Source organism: Globicephala melas, chromosome 18 (genome assembly GCF_963455315.2).
Source record: "Globicephala melas chromosome 18, mGloMel1.2, whole genome shotgun sequence".
NCBI classification, from domain to species: Eukaryota; Metazoa; Chordata; class Mammalia; order Artiodactyla; family Delphinidae; genus Globicephala; species Globicephala melas.
The window spans coordinates 70,503,011-70,521,346 of NC_083331.1; positions in this window are offsets into that span (position 1 = coordinate 70,503,011).

The following is an 18,336-nucleotide window of genomic DNA, read 5'->3' on the forward strand; positions in this document are numbered from 1 at the left end:
GTGCAGATCTCCAAGAGGTCTGAGGATTCTAAATTTGAGCCCAGGCTCCCAGTGCGTTATGAAGATTCAGTTGTCACCTTGAAGGATGGATAGAACACGTTTTATATAATGGCTTGTTAGTTTATTGATAACTTTTGCATATTTAGACAAATGGTGTGTGGGTCTCCCTTTGCATTCTTGCCCTGGGCCCTGTAAATGTCAGGTCATCCTTGTATGCACAAATGATGAGCCATGAATTCAGAGAAGGAAGAGATGAGGACGGGCTGGTGGGAGCCGTCAGGAAAGGCTTCATGAGAATTCACTGCCGATCGCGGTATTTTAGGCTAGGAGACAGCTGAGATCATCCCAGCTAAAAAGTCAGGTATCTTTTATTTAGACTCACACAGGGGAAACCATTAACCTAGCACAGCGCTCTTATTTTACAATAGAAAACCCAGGGAGGTTGGGCAGATAGTAACAGAGCTGGACCTGACCCCATGGTCTCCTGGCAGGAAATTCTGTGCCTCTCCGCTTTCCTGTTTGCTTCAGCTGGCCAGTTGGGGAAGAGTAGCAGCTTTGGAAAAACGGGAGTGCGGAGAAGTTCAAGGAGGGGCAGAGAGGAGACCGAAGCTTCCGAAAGGGGGACCAAAGAGTGCCTCCCCTCTGTGTCTGGAAACACAGCCTAAAGTAGCTGCCTCTGAAATCTCACACCCGATCTTAAAGGGAATGTGAATTGTGTATCCTGCTCTCTAATGAGGCTTTGCAATTAGACTGGGGCTAGAACTCAGATGTTGCCCCTTAACTGGTGACTTTGGCCAAGTTATCGAAACTTTGAACCTCAGTTTCCACATCTGTAAAATGGGAGTAATAACGCCAGGGTCCACGTGAAAAGTCAATGTTAGGATGGATATCAAGCGTGCCTGGTGCTTCATCAGTGTTGGCTGATGAGCTCTCCCTGGCATCGGGGGGAACAGAACTTCCCTAAAGAAATGGTCACGCACGGTCTGGTCACATGGCTCTGCATTGTGCCTCAGGATGGTATCATTCACTGTTTAGAATGTATATTGAAATGTATTTACTCCTTTTGGAAAATGACATGGCAGTAACAGCTGAGTTTTGAAGAACTGATGACATGTTAGCTTAGAATGAACACAGAGTAATGCCGAGTCCTGATAAATTTACTGTGCAGCAGCTCACAATCAGTTGAGATTCTTGGATGAAGGGCGAGCTTTCCTTTCCAGAGTTCCAGTCTATTTTTGTCAGTAAGGAGAGGTGATATGGCTTATTTTGTAATAATTCTTGTAATCCTATGATGATATGCATGTTCTAAATCTACTAATGAGTTGGCAAAGATGCAGTACTGTGCCTTGCTGGGTATTTAGGGGGAATGTCTATCTGAGTTGCTGGGAAAACCATGGAATTCTTTATATGTTGTCCAGAGGAATCAGGAATAGATCTTAGACAGGTGTGTTTTTTTTAAACTAGAAAACATCTTAAATATGAAATTCATATGTCTTAAAATGAAATTAGTAAAAATATAGGAATTTGGTAGTATGTTCTCCCTGCAGGGAACTATGAATTTTAGAAGAAATGGAATGTTAAGTTGTATCAAGCCATCACTGTTGCTGCAAGTAATAGAATTGCTTCCCCCCATCTCCCTCTCCCTCTGGATTTTTTTTTTTTTTTTGATCCATTTCATGCATTTCGTCTACACCCCACCCCATGCCTCAGACAACCACCAATCTGTCCTCTACATCCATGAGTTTGGGTTTTTTGTTTGTTTTTAGATTCCACATATAAGATCATATGATCATATCTTTTTCTGTCTGACTTCTTTCACTTATTATAATGCCCTCAAGGTCCATCCATGTTGTCACAAATGGCAAGATTTCATTCTTTCTTTTAATGGCTGAAAAAAAAATATATCAATCACATCCTTTTTACCTGTTTATCCATCAATGGACATTGAGGTTGTTTCTGTCTTGGCTATTGTCAATAATACTGCCACGCACATAGGGCTGCATATATCTTTTTGAATTAGTGTTTTCATTTTCTTTGGATAAGTACCCAGAAGTGGAATTATTGGACCATATGGTGGCTCTATTTTTAAGTTTTTGAGGGACGTCCATGCTGTCTTTCATAGTGGCTGCACCAGTTTACATTCCCACCAATAATGCACAAGGGTTGCCTTTTCTCTGAATCCTTGCCAAAACTTGTTATTTCTTGTCTTTTTAAAAATTGAAGTATCGTTGACTTACAATATTGTACTAGTTTCAGGTGTACAGCAAAGTGATTCCGTTAGATTTTTGGCTATTGAGTTGTATGAGATTTTTATACATTTTGGATATGAATCCCTTACCAGATATGTGATTTGCAAATATTTTCTCCCATTAAGTAGGTTTGCCTTTTTTGCTGATGGTTTCCTTTTCTGTGCAGAAACTTTTTTTTTTTTTTTTTTTTTTGCGTTATGCGGGCCTCTCACTGTTGTGGCCTCTCCCATTGCGGAGCACAGGCTCCGGACGCGCAGGCTCAGCGGCCATGGCTCACGGGCCCAGCCGCTCCGCGGCATGTGGGATCTTCCCGGACCGGGGCACGAACCCGCGTCCCCTGCATCGGCAGGCGGACTCCCAACCACTACGCCACCAGGGAAGCCCGTGTGCAGAAACTTTTTGATGCAGTCCTCCCCCTTCTCCTCCTCCTCTTTCTTCTTCTTCTTCTTCCTGTTTTCCTCTTGTTTTGCTTTTGGTGTCAAATCCAAAATATCATCAAGATTGATGTCAAGGAGATTACCATCTGTGTTTTCTTCTAGGAGTTTTATGGTTTCAGGTCTTGCATTCAAGTTTTTAATAAATGTTGAGTTATTTTTAGTGTATGGTATAAGATAGTGCTCCAGTTTCATTCTTTTGCATGTGGCAGTCCAGTTTTCTCAACAGCATTTATTGAAGAAACTGCCTTCTCCCCTTTGTTTATTCTTGCCTCCTTTGTTGTAGATTAATTGACCACATATGCATGGATTTAGTTCTGGGCTCTCTATTCTGCTCCATTGATCTATGTGTCTGTTTTTATGCCAGTACCATATGTTTAGATTACTATGGCTTTGAAGTACAGTTTGAAATCAGGGAGCTTGATGCCTCCAGCTTTGTTCTTCTTTCTGAAGAGTGCTGTGGCTATTTGGGGTCTTTTGCGGTTTCATACAAATGTTAGGATTGTTTTTCTAGTTCTGTGAAAAATGCCATCGGAAGTTTGACAGGGATTGCATTGACTCTGTAGATTGATTTGGGTAGTATGAACATTTTAACCATATTAATTCTTCCAATCCATGAGCATGGATATCTTTTCATCTATTTGTGTCTTGTTCAATTTCTTCCATTAATGTCCTATAGTTTTCAGTGAACATATCTTTCATGTCCTTGGTTAAATTCATTCCTAGGTATTTTATTCTTTTTGATGCAATTGTAAATGGAATTGTTTTCTAAATTTCTCTTTCTGGTAGTTCATTATTAGTGTATAGAAACACAACAGATTTTTGTATATTGATTTTGTATCCTGTAACTTGACTGAAATCACTGTAGGTCCATCTTGCTCTCCCTGGCACAGTACTTGGCAATGACTATTTCTAAAAAATCCTACTAGTTGCTATTATTGAATGATAGTACAAGGGACAATAATCTGGACACTAGAAGTGCATATCATTCAAGACAACACCTGGATGTTATCAGAGTAGCACCTGGGGAAGCCAGTATAGGACATTTTAGTGAAATAATGGAAGCCTTTTAGAATGTGTGCTGGTAGATATTCTCATTTTACCACTCTTGTCATTCAGTTAATTCAACAAATATTTGGGAAAAGAGAATTCTGAGAAGGGGAATAACTAGAGCAAGGACCCTAAGTGGAGGCATACCTAGTATATTTAAGGGACAGAAAGGAGGCCTGTGTGGCTGGAATGTAGTCAACGAAAGAGAAATGTAAGATGAGCTTGGAAAGTTAGTAAAGAGCCAGATCACATAGTGCCTTGGAGGCTGTTGTATGGACTTTGATTTTTTCCTTTGAGTAAAACGGGGCTTCACTGGAAGGTATTGAATAGCAGAGAGTGCTTTCAATATCTTTCTTTTTCTTTTTTAACAACTTTTTTCCTATGTAATGATTTAAAAAATTTTTTATTTATTTTTGGCTGTGTCAGGTCTTAGCTGTGGCACGCAGGATCTTTCATTGTGGCGCGTGGGCTTCTCTCTAGTTGTGGCATGTGGGCTCTGTAGCTGCAGCCTGCGGGCTCTGTAGTTGTGGTGTATGGGCTCAGCAGTTGATCTGGTGTATGGGCTCAGTAGTTGATCTTTCACTGCGGCACATGGGCTCTTCGTTGGGGTATGCGGGTTTCTCTCTAATTGTGGCACACCATCTCCAGAGTGTGTGGGCTTAGTTGCCCTGTGGTGTGTGGGATCTTAATTCCCCAACCAGGGATCGAACCCACGTCCCCTGTAATTGGAAGGCAGATTCTTAACCACTGGACCACCAGGGAAGTCCCTTCTTTGTTTTTATTTTAAAAAAATTTACGGTGATGTATCTTGGCATGAATTTCTTTGGGTTTATCCTGTTTGGGAGTTTCTCACTGATTCTTTTGTCATTTCCATTTTCTGCTACTGAGCGCATTCAATGAGCCTTTTATTTCATTTTCCAGCTTGAAAAATTTCAATTGATTCTTCCTTTTACCCTGTATTTCTTTTCTGTGTCTTTATTATTTTTTTTCATTTGTTTCATGAGTGTTCATAATTGCTCATTGGAGCATTTTTATGATGACTGCTTTAAAATCTTTCACAGATTCTTGTCTTTTCTCACTGAGGTGAGATGAGATGTTCCTGGTTCTTGGTGTGATGAGTAATATTTGAAGATATTCTGGACTTTTTTCTAGTTCCACTTTAAATCTTCTAACTGGCCAGCTAGTTACCGTATTTGGTGGAAGTCTGGGCACCACCCTCAGGCTCTGTGGACACTTTAACCCTGGGCTGGTAGGATGGGGGCCCTGTGTCAGCTCATAGGCAGGGAACAGTCCACACCCGCACTGTTCCCAGGGGAGAGAGGAAAGGGTGTGATTTATTTGTGATATTTGGAATAGAGCAGGTATTGTGAAAAGGGTTCTGTACTGCTCAGCTTCCCATTCCCTGGTCCTTGGGTACAGAGATCAGTCTTTTCTTGGGGTTTTTATTTCGCCTGCTCCGTTTGTTAGCGTTTCTGGGCAGTCCCAAACCTATGCCCTGTGGCCACGTGGAATTGGTTTAAATTGTGGGGGAAACACAGCGACATCTGTTGGACACAGCGTGAACTACTAGCTCAAGGGACTTCACAATCATTCAATGGTGCTACATTCCTTTCCATTATGTAAATTCTTTGTGAAGCTGAGGCTTTTAGCTGTTGCGAAAAGAAAAGAAAGTACTGCACAAAAATCAGCGTGAAGTGTCCAATCTGATTCCCAAAGTTTGAAACGTTGTGCAGGGCCCAACAGGTATACACATCCAACTAGTAAGTGTGGTTATTTAAGAATGAAATAAAAATATTTTTTTCTTTTGATTTATATTGCTTTTTTTTCAAGCAACTCCTAAGTGATTAAGATATAAATCATAATTAAGTTGTTTGGACCTATGCTACTTAATGTGCAGAATTGTTGGCTTATTTATTTTGCCCTAGGAGTGTAATGAAAAAAACCAGAGGCACTGAAAGCCCTGAGAAAGTTTGGTAACCTCTGACTCAAGGATGAATTCCTGCTGCTTTCTCTATTTCTTCCAAGTAATGCGTCAGGCCTTGCAGGGGTGTAGTTGTGTGCAGTAGAACTAGGAAATTCTCAGACCTAAGTGTACATCTTGCTTATGACAAACACTGTCTCTGTCCTCCCAAGTTCCCTCATTACCTCAAAACACAAGCCTAAATCTCTCTCCCCAGTTTTAACGGCTCATGGCTACACCATCACCGTCTATTGTAACTTGGGTCTTTAAAGCCAAGAGGAAACACATGCCTTGGTTCCTCCAGAGTATTGTGTGTCTAAAAGAAGGCAGGCCATGTGGGTCACCAGAAGATTTGGCTTGGGGGTTCATCATTTTGCCAATACCCATTCAAAATGGGTAATTCTTGACAGATGGCTTAGGACAAATAATTTTGGCCTCAGAACTGCTTTTATTTTCTCCAGCAAAGATACCAGGAAGATATGCATGTGCGTTGGGGAAATTAGATGCCCCAGGCTGTGTTTGTGTACGTATGCATGTGTCTAATCCTGTCCTGTCACAGCGCTTTGCAAGGACTGTCTCTTCTCGACCTGCTAACTGTGAGCTTCCCAAGTTGAGATTGTGCTTTGTTAGGTCCGGCACCCAGGACAAGGCCTGGCACTTGGCAGACACTGAATAAATGTTTGTTGCTAGAATATGGAAATTAATTAATTAATGTAATCTGATTTGCATAAGCAGATGCACCATAAAGGCTAAAGAAGCTTGAGCTTCAGGGCCCCAAAGATTTGTGAGAGTGAGACGTTTTAACTCCAATTAGTTAAAAGTATTCTTGCTTTCCACTTTGATTTACACTTTGTCACATCTGACTTCGTGTTTGCGGGTTTAGGCTCAGGGGAAGTTGAGTCAGGATGCATTTAGTTTGGGTTTAGTGGGCTACATGTTTATGTGATTGACATTCACTGTTGTCTATAACTATGCTGGCCATCCTGGTATAGAGATAAGTTCTAGGAATCCTTCTGCCCACTGGGAAGGACACATCCCAGGTTGGGACTTGAGGGTGCAAGGCTATATAGCTTCCTACAGTGCCCAGAGCAAGAGGAATATGTGTCATAGAGGAGAGACAAGACTTGGAAGATTTGGATAGGAAACTGGAAAAGTCTTCCATGCATCAGGTGTGTAAAATTATAAGCTATAAATCATTCTCTACAACACCTAGTCAAAAAGGACGTTCTTTTCCAAACGGAAGAGAAACGAAAGAGCAGATGCATTCACTATACTTTCTTTTTTAATGAGGATTCCATGACATGGAGTTTATGATATTTGTTTCTGGAGTACACACCTATACTAGCACCACAGACAGAAAGGACATCTGGGGCAAAGTAACACATTTATGCACCTCAGCTTGTCAGCTTGCATCTTACAGTACTTTCTGCATCCTGTTCGGATGAAGTCTGGTGGTTCCAGGTGAAATGGTGTACTAAATGATCGCTGAGTCAGCAAAGGTGCTTGAACTTTCTAAATTGTTAATAGTAAACAACAAGTGTTGATCAAGCCCCAGAAGACTGGTTCACTTTTGATCTCTATAGGAAAAATTGTATTACAAAATTGTTGTTTTATGAAGAGGTGATCAAAGAGCATGCAGCCAAAAAAAAAGTAGGAAAAAAGTGTACTAAGCAGTTAATAACAAGTATAAAAAGCAGTTATCGTTTTTGGACTCATGATGGTTTTAGTTTGATCAGCTTTATACAATATGAAATGTGTATTGATTTCTCACTCTACATAAATATTCCCTTTCATATCTAATTTGGTATTCAAAATTTTGTAATACTTTTCAAATAGATTGACAAATAGACATTTGATGTCTCAGTGCAAGTTCTTCACAATACAAGAACTAGTCACTTAATCCCTCCCTACCATTTATGGTAAAAAATTTTGCTATTTCAGCTGTAACAGCTCTAAGTATATAACAGCTCTATATAACATATAACTATATAACAGCCCTATAGAACATGTAACTATAGAACATCTCTATACAGCAGATAAATATATAATAGCCCTATAGCTGTGACAGCTCTAATTTGCATTGCCAGAAGTGACAGGCAGTCTTCTGAAACACTACATTTTACTCTAAATGGTGCACACTGTGTAATCTATTTAAAGACCTTTTAAGGAACAAGTAGGAATTCAAAGTTAAATAATTTCCATCTGAAATGGGGACACTATCAGCAAACTGCAGGTTGTGGGAAACTCTACAGAACAAACAACCTGGTTTCTTCAATTTGAAGAAAAAACAAAAAGCAATGGAATGGGAACTATTAGAAAATGACATTCATGAGATAGTTGGAAATCATCTGACTGAATATTTGATATTACATAATTATTGTTACTTCTTAGATATGAGATGGTTGTTAAAAAGCTATCTTGTAGAGATATGTAAAATATTTTTAGATAAAATTATATACCTGTAATTTTCTTCAAAATACTAATGGAGAAGTGGATGAGGCAGGTATGACTATAGGTTAAAGTTTAAGGGCTGAGTGAGGGGCACATAGAGGTACATTATACTACTGTCTTTTTCGTGTGTGTATGCTCAAAATTCTCTATAATAAAAAGTAATAAAATACTCAATTTGATTGTCAAACCCAACAGACATGACTCAGATGCCAAAACCATCATACGGATGACAGAATCTAGTGCGTGGTTGTAGTGCATGTCTTAGGGAGTTAAAGTCTTGATAAATGTCAAGAAGTGAAATAATTTCATTGTTTCTATTATTAAAATTAAAAGTTGTGTGTAAGTTGTATACAATTAGATACTTTCCTTGGTAAAAAAAAAAATTGGAAATTTTTGTAGTTTTGTATTTTATTAAGCATGCCCAAATATTCCACACATAGGAAATATGTATTTTAAAGAGATCAAGTAGCATTTATAATAGAGGAAGCATTGTTATCCTAGCATGAATATAATGGTGATATGAAAAATATACTAATAAAATGATTAACATTATGGAATTTTTATGAGGCAAAAAAATGGGTTTTTTTCCAAATGAGACCAATATTTTATTTACATACAAGAAATAAGCCAGTACAAAATACATTCAAAAAAATTCACTTGGCGCTAAAAATCCCACCACCCCATCCCCAATCTCACACATCTGGGTTCTTCTCCTGGCAGCCCCTGGGTCAACTCAGCTTTTCTGGGCCTCCTGCAAGAGCCTGGGGGCAGGGGGTGGGGTCAGCAGCCCTGAGGGCAAAGGTGAGGGTGCACTGCTGGCAGTGCCCCGGATCACACTCCATCTCTCAGTCATCTCTGTCTACAGGTGGACCTGCTCCATCCCCGACCAGGGCCCTCACAACCCAGGGCAGGTGGTAATAGGAGGGCAGGTAGTTCAGATGCACTGAGAGGTGTCTCCCTTCACCTGGCAGTGCTGTGGGGCGGCTCCCTGCCACCACCACCCCCAGAGGATGCAGTGGCAGGTGCTCTGTGCCGAGGTCCCCAAGCGCGTTGATGCCCTAGCCATGGCAGGTGGTGAGCAGGTATGGGTCACAGAGCTGCTGTGGGTTCCACTTGTGGTTGGGGACAAGGACAAAGCCGTCAGAGGAACCTGGGTTCTCAAAACCAGTACTTATCCCTTATCTTGTGACATTTGACAATGTTGAACCCTCGCTGCTACTTGAAACTGTCTCCCTTCAGTATCTATGTCCTCCTACCTTTTAGGGTACTCTCAATCTCATGTATGGGCTGCAATTCCTCCGACTCACCCTTCAGTCATGGGGGAGTGCGTGGGGAGGGTGGGAAGGGGGCTTCGGCGTCTGTGGGCTTCTCCTTTGGGGATTATAAGGAGGTAGCACAAACTGAGGGGAGATCTCACGCATGGCTGGACCAAACCGGAAATCATCTGCTTTCCCATCCATCCCTCCCAGAACTGTGCAAATCTACTGTAGAAATAAAAGGTATCAGTTTAGAAAACACTTCATGAGGAAACCATGTGACTTTATATGATTTTATTTTTCAAAGAATATCACAAGAGCAACCAGCTTTCCCCTCGAGATGAATCTTGATATGTTAACATCATTTTTGATGAACAAGGCTGAAGGACCCTAACAACGACCCCAGCAGCTTTTTGGATGAACTCCATATGTTGCAAGAACTTGAAATCTTGGCCACCAGGGGACTTCTGAAGTTCTTCTTCCTTAAAGTGTTGCGGGGAATAGTCCAGCGAACAGTTTGGGGTATAATCTCCGGCGAGTCTGATGGTATACAGGCATAAAAAAATGGCTGGTTTTGTTCTCTTTCAGAATGGAAGCTGATATCCTCTTGAGGAGGTTTTGATGCTGACTTATGTTTGCTTGGGAAATAATCTGACCTTTCTGACTCATAATCCCGTACCTTCTCCTTTCTTGTGCGTTTCTCTTTATGCTGTGTATAACTGTCATCACATTCCCAAGGAGTGTTGTTCTTTCTAGATAAATACAATTTGGCCTTCTTTCGTTCTTTGCTTTCCAAATGCCTGTGAGGATTGCCTTGGCTTTTTGCAAGATGTAATTCAATATCTGATTCCATTAAGGGGACTAAAGAATAACATTTTCCACTCCTTGCAGTCTGTGAAAGCTTCTCTTCGCTGAACGGAACGGAAGATGATACAGACAAAACCTCTACAGTATTTAAGGAACTGTGACACCACAAGTCAGGAGGTCGCATTTTGGAAGATGACCTATGTTTCCTGCTTTTGTGAGATTCATAAGAAGGTGGTGTCATTTCGGAGGATGACCTATGTTTCCTGCTTTTGTGGGATTCGTAAGAAGGTGGTGTCACAAATGAGGAATGTTTTTGACAGCCTCTAATATGATGGGAACCTGAATCTTCACTGTAAAGTGGTTTCAAATCAGTTTTGATTTTTTTCTTCTTATAGAGATTTTCCACAGGCATGTCTTTCTGTAATTCAAACAGAATATTCTGTGACTTCCAACTTAAATAAGGGTTGGCATCTGAAAATATACATTCTTCACTCTCGTGTACATCAAGAGCTGAGCATTCCTCCAAGTTATCTGAACTCTCAATATTTGTCTGACTATCAGTAAAATCTTCAAAATTCTGAATTGAATGGGAATCAACTAAATCCCGAGTCTTTTCCTGAGTCTTTAAATCAACAGATTCACATGTATTTGTTTCTTGAAACCATACATGACATCCTTTATCTTTTTCTGGAGTCACATGAGATTTTAACTTTGAAAGAGCCATGGTATCTTTCTGCACTGTGTTGTGTTGATCAGGGTCAGAGGCACACACCTGAGTGGGCTCCAAGAAATTTCTGACTAATGATGAGTTTTCATGGAAACTTTGCTTTTTGAAAGAGATATGTTCTTCTAACGGTCTTGTACCAATGGAAAGACCACCACTTTCTCCACTATTGTCTACTTTTTTACGTATTGCAACTGTCTGTAATTTAAGAATATGTTTGGGAAGTGCATTTGGCTTAGGGAACATACTTTTGACTGGAGAGCCCAGGAGAAAACGATGGTATTTGTATTGTAAATCAAGATCTATTTGATGAAGAGATTTTTCCTCAAAAAGTAACAAAACTCTGTTTTTTTGTTTTGGTACTTTGACACCAGAATGAATACATTTAGATAAAGGCTTCCTTCCATCCTGAGCCCTGGCCATTGTGTAAGATTCTCTTACAATTCTGGGAAAGGCTTTCATTTGAATCTCCAGTGTTTTCATAGAAAAGTGTATGAGAAGTTTGTTTTTTTCTCCTACTGAATAGTTTTGGAGAATATGAGGCAATGTCATCTCTCTAGCAGAAGTCAAAGGAGATGTTCCACTATCTAGCTCATTTATACTCTTTAACTCTGTAATGATCTTTTCATTGCCCCTTGAAACATTAACAATCAGTGACTTCATACAGCTGACAGGAGGTGAGTCTTTTTGGTATTTGTGCTTTAGGTTAAATTCTATGGTATCAATCCCTTCCAGAGACAAAAAGAACATTTTTTTATGTCTTGGATAGAGCTTCCAACTGTTATGTTTTGAAATAGCCAGTTTTTGATAAAAGTTGAACTTTTGGAAGGATTGTTTTACCACCTCTGGTATCAAATTCAGTTTTATTTCAGGTGCTTTTGACTCTAAATGATTAGTGGGCTTGATTTTTTCTTTGCAAGTAAAATTTTCTAAAATAGGTTTTGGCTGCAATTTGGGACGTATTGTCATGTATGTTGCATCTGGACCCCCTGCCAAAGGTGGTGACTTCCAATCATCAAATCCTTCAGATTTGACTCGTGGAGGCTCTTTCCTTTGCTGTACACTGATCATGAAGTTTGAGGTCCACTGTTGCATGGCCTCTTCTGGCACTGAGTGTTCTGCATTTTTAACAATTTCACTCTCACCAGCAGCTGACTCTCTAATTGCTGTTTTCTGGGTATCTGATGATTCCTGGAGATTCTGCTGTGGACGAGAGGATCCCATGATTCCTGGTGCATCTTTGTCTATTTTGCTCCCTGACTCTAGATAAAGAGGTGCTGATGGGATGGAAAGACAAGTTCTTGTCAGAACCATACATGGTTCATCTTTACCTTTGTGCACTTTTCCCCCTGGCCCTTTAATAACATTCAACACAAATTCCTTTGTACTAAGGACATGTGGTATTGGTGAAATCGTTGCCTCTTTGTGATGTGTCCTGAGCCTCATATCTACTTTTTTCACATCATACTTTTTTTCTTTCTCTGACATATGTTGTTTTCTTTTTATTACATCACTACCAATTCCCTTCGTATCTGGTCTCTTCTTTGCATCTGATAATGCTGAAAGCATTCGTGAAAGTAGAGAGGGTTTTTTAATTCCAAGCCTTCCTTCATCTACTTGTGTACCTTTATCCAATTCCAGCTTAGTTGGAGGTTTGGAAACATAAATGTTTCTTACCACCGTACTGGGTGGTTTACCTTGACTTTCCTGTTTCTTTTGCTCTATCCCCCCAGTGTTCAGATGTAATTCTGTTCTCTGGAGCATATATGAAGAAGGTGACTTCTTGGACTTCAAAGTTATATCTTTGGTGTGCATCGCACCTCTCCTATCTACCATTTTTTCTCTTTCCCTCTCTTCTTTCTCAGGCATAGGTTGTTCCTCGTTTTGAACATCTTTCGTGGTATCACCACTAATTGAATATGTATGTACTATTTGCCCTGCATTTGATATTCTGAGCAAAACAGACCTTTTAAGTGCTAGCATTTCATTGTCGACTTGTATTTCTTTATCTATTTTGAGGGCAGGGAGAGATGGTGATGAAGTAGAACATTTCTTCAGGTTTTGACCAACTTTTGTGGTATCAGCACTGATTGAATCTGTATGTACTATTTCCCCTGCGTACGATATTCTCAGGAAAACAGACCTTTTAAGTGCTAGCATTTCATTATTGACTTGTACTTTATCCAATTTGAGGGCAGGGAGAGATGGTGATGAAGTAGAAGATTTGGTCAGAACCATACCTGGTCCATCTTTACTTTCCTGCATCTCCTTTTCATGATGTTTGGGGAACATGAGGTTTCCTCTTTCTACGCCATCCTCTTCCCTGTTCTGGGGCAAATGTTGTTTTTCTTTTGGGGGACTGATGACAGTATCACTAGCCATTGGCTCTGCATGTACCACTTCCTCAGAACCTGATGATTTCTGGAAGTTTACTGGGGGAAAAGAGGGTCTTGATAACATTGGCATGCCCTTTTCTCTGATGCTGGTGTTTTTGTCAAGGTGAAGAGAAGATTTAGAAGTGCAAGTCTCAGTCAGTGTTGCATCACCCGGCTCTCGTTTATCTTCCTGAACCTTCCCTTCTTGCCCTTTAGTTTTCCACTGAAGGTCACTTAGATTGTATGTAAGTAAAATAGGTGATTTCTTTGCTTCCAAATCCATATTATTGTGGTCCACTCTACTATCCATATCCATATATTTCTCTCTCTCCTTCTCTTCTTTGTGTAGCATGTGTTCTTTTAATTTTTTTATGTATTTTGAAAGTTGTCCCTCATCGGTCTCAGCATATTCTGATGATTCCTTGGACTGTGCTTGTGGGAGAGGCAATTTTGTAATTCTTATCATGTACCCCTCTCCTCCTGTTGTATCAGATTTAAGATATGGTAGAGCGAGTAAAGAAATATAAATGTTTTTCAGTTTTGTGACTAGTTCACTGTCCTCTCTCTGTACCTTTCTCTTTTGCTCTTTAATTTTCCACTTCAATTCTTTGGTATCACGTATATATGAAAGTGGTAATTCCTTTGCGTTCTGATGCATAGATATCAGGAGCACTTTGTCTTCAATAACTGTTTTGAGTCTATCTTTGTCTTTTAACAAATAACCGTCAAATGACTTAGCATCTGCTTTTTTGCTTGGATTGAATGGATCATAAATCTTCAGTGGTGAAAAACAGGATTGTATTATTCTTTCTGTGTGTTCCTTTTCATTCCTGCTAGTGTCCCATTTCAGGTAAGATGGAGAAAGTAAGGAGGCACGAGTTTCCCTCAGAACCATTTCTGGCTCACCTTTGCTGTCCTGCACTTCCTTCCCTTGCCCTTTGACATTCAAAGGTAGTCTGTTTCTACTGAGTAGATGTGTAAGTGGGGATGTATGGGCTTCCAACGTTATTATTTTGGGGTATATTCTATCTTTCTTGTCTTTTGTTTTTATTCTGAACTTTGTCTCTCTATATGGCATATGTCCATTAGTTTTTATTATTCCATTACATGAGCTAATACCTTGACTGGAATCTGCATATCTGATTTTCCCTGCACCTGATGACTCAGGGAGCTGAAATGGTGAAGGAGAGAATCCTGCAACTGCAGGCAAGTCTTCGTCTCCTTTGGTTCCTGCATCCAATCTATGGTGAGATGGAGAAGGCGAGGAAGGAGGAGTTTTTGTTGGAGCCACATCATGGTCTTCTGTTCTTCCCTGCCCCTGTTCTACTCTCTCCTCAATGCTTGGCCATGGCTCCTTTCTCCTACTCAGAGCACTGTGCTCAGCAACACTGAACACATGAGGAGGGGATGATGTCTTTGCCTTGAAATCTGTGCCACTGGCGCACACTGAGCCGCTCATGGCTGCTGTTTGTACTCTGTCCTTTTCTTTCGGTGGTGGATGTTGTTTTCCTTTCTTTCTGTGGCTATCAGTTGACTTTGGAGGTGCTATCTGCACTGAAGGCAATGAATCTTGGAGCTCAGGGGGTGGCACATAATTCCTTATGATTCCTGGACCACCTTCTTCTTCTGTTGTTGTGTCAAATTTAAGATGAACTGAAGAAGTGACAAAAGGACAAATTTTGCTCAGAAGCACGACTGTGTCCCTTCTATCTTCCTGCCCCCTTTTCACTTGCTCTTTGATGTTCACTTGCAGTTCCTTTGCTTTGAGTATATGGAAAAGGGGTGATTTCTTTGCCTTCAAAGCTAAGCACTTGGGATGCATTAGGTTTCTCACAAAAATATTTGCTTTACCCTCTTCTTTCTGTGTCATGTATTTTGTTATTTTCAAATCACTTGAGATATCATTCACAGGTGACAGTGTGTATTTTAATTTCTCTGCATTTGATGATTCCCTGTGCCATGAGAATGGAATACCGGGTTTTATTACTCTTTGCTTCTCTTTCTTGCCTTCTGTAACTTTGCTTAATGTAAATTGAGGTAGACAAGGTTCTGTCAGAACCTCATGTAGTTCACTTCTTCTTTCCTGTACATGTCCCAAGTCTTCTCTTCTGTTTGTCTGTACTTCTCTAATTTGGGGGCTACACCTGCCAGGGGTATTGGGTACATGTGGAAGTGGTAATACCTTTGCCTTGGAAGTTGTCTCTTTGGAGTACATTATATATTTCATATTTACTACTTTTCCTCTATCCTCTCCTTTCTGGGGCATATATTCGTTTGCTGCTTGTACATCACTTGTGATATCACCCTTGATGAACTCTTTTTTTTCTTTTTTCACTATATCTGATGATTTCTGGTGTGATGGTTCTGGAAGAGAGTACCTTGTTACTTCAGCTCTGTAGTCTTCCTCTTTTATTCTTGTATCCAATTTAAAAGAAGTAGCAGGTATGGAAGTACATGTCAAAATCACACTTGGTTCACCCTGAATTCTTTGTATCTTTTTCTTTTGTTCTTTGATGTCCAACTGGATTTCCTGTGAACTTGGTGATTTCTTTTTCTCCAAAGGTAGGACTTTTGCCATTTTTACTCTTCCTTCTTCTTCCTGCATTATATGTTCTTTGGCTTTTTTTACATTGTTTGAGTTATCACCATAAACAGACTTTTTATGTGCTATGTTTCCTGTATCTGATGAATCCTGGAGTTTGGGTTGTAGAAAAGAGGATCTTGTTTTTCTTAGCATGATTGCTTCTCCTTTCCTTCTTGTGTCCACTTCACAGTAAGGCAGAGAAGAGATGGAAACACAAGATTTTCTCTGAATCCCAACTCGTTCATCTTTATGTTCCTGCATCTTTTCCTCTTTTTTTTTGATGTTCAACTGTAATTCCCGTGTAATTGGAGACTGGTTCACCTCCAAAGCTATTCTTTTGGGATTCCTTATGTCTTCCAAAGCCATTTCCACTTTATCTTCATTCTCCTGTGACATATATTTTGATCTTTCTATGCTGCTTAAAATATCATCAGTTGGCTCCCCACATATTATCACTGCATCTGACAACCCCTGGAGGGTCAATGGTGGAAGGCAGAACCCTGACACTCCTCGCATGTATGCCTCTTCTTTCACTGCAGGACCCCATTCCATGTGAGGTGAAGACAGAATGGAAACACAGGGATTATTCTGAACTACAACTAGATCACTCTTATCTTCCTGCATCATTTTCTCTTGTTCTTTATTGTTCCACTGTGGTTCGTTTCCATGCAGTGTATGTGTAAAAAGTTTTTTCTTTCTTTTAAAAGGGGCACATTTGCAGCCCCTTATATCTTTCATGTATACTATATTGTCTTCATCTTCCTTCTTTTTCTGGGGCAAACGTTGTTTTGATTCTATCATGTTGCTTAAACTGTCTCTACTAATTGACTCTGCAAATGATGTTTTCCTGATATTTGATGATGCCTGGAGGTTTAGTGGTGGAAGGCAGTTCCATGGTGTTCCTGATTTATCTCTTCCTCCTTTTGTTCTTGAATTCAAATTAGGATGTGATAGAGATGGTAAGGAAGTAAACAGGTTTGTCAGTTTCACACCTGATTTACCTTTACCTATCTGCACATTGCTCTCTTGTTTTATAATGTTCAACAGCCCTGGCAATTCCTTTTCATTGAGTATACGTGACAGTGATGATTTCTTTGCTTTCAAGATAATGTTGGGATCCATTATTCCTTTCATATTGACTTTTCTTCTTTCCTTCTCCTTTTTCTGTGATACAGGTTGTTTTATTCTTTTTACATTATTTGAGATAATCTCATCAATTGTCTTTTTATTCAATTTGAGGTAAGGTAAAGAAGGGATGAAGTCAAATATACTTGTCAAAATCAAATCGGGTTTGACCTTTCTATGTTTTATATTTACCATTTTCTCTTTTATGCTCCACTGCAGTTCTATTCTATTGCCTGGGCTACCACCGTCAGTGGTATTAAATATATTTGAAAATAACAATTTCTCCAAAGTTCTTTGGGGGTGTATTATGCCTTTCTTAACTCCTCGCTTTAAGTCATTCTTCTGTCTTTTATTTTCAGGCAAAAGAGGCATATGGATAGAAAGAGAATGTGAAAATAATCCAGGTAAACATACCTCTTTTTGCACCTTTTTTTGATACGCTTTATGTAATTGCACATTCTTTCTAACTCTTAGCTTGGGGGAGCTAACATTTGATATTGAATCAATTACCTGCGCCCCATCCAGTGATTTCTCTCCTTTCAGCAATGAGACATTCTGATATTTTACAGTTTTAGTGAATGATTCTAAAGGCGGCCTTGTATTTTGTTTTGTTGTTTGCCTTGGAGGAATCGAGGGTACAGTCCATTCCAGGCCACAATCACATCCGGTATTTAGTTGATCTTTAGAAATCAAGTCTAATCCTTTTGTCCTGCTTGACACACTACCTACTTCCGATAATGCTTCCTTTGTCAGAGGTGTTAAATGTGGCAGCAGCCAGGGATCATTTTGAAGGTAAGACGTATGCTCCACAAGATTCTCAGACGGAGTCAACAAGTGCTGCCGGCTTTGTTCTATACTGGGTAAGTTTTGTCTTTCCTCACTTTTTTGAATACATCCAACAATAACACCCGTTCCTTTTAATGCTTCCTTAGCCTGTGGAGGTGAATATTCACAGTTCATCCTATTTGTGCCATCTAGTTTTACTTCTTGCACTGGGGTATCAGTTTGACGTAGACCTGCTTGGGGGAGAGATGCAGACTTTGGAAGAGCCTCATAAGTACATTTCTCTTGCTGGTCTCCCCTTCCTGTAATAAGCGAACCAATTCCTTCTGCACTTGGAGTGTAATCCACTGTGCTAACTACTTCTTCTGATGCCTTCTTTTCACACAGCATCTTACTCTGAAATATATCTCTCGAAGAGTCAGAAGCAAGATTTGGACAAATATGTTGTATACGTTCTGGTTGCTCTTCTCTTCCTGCAATAGACAAGCCAATTCCTTCTGTATTTGAAATGTGGTACGTTGGACTATCGACTTCCTTT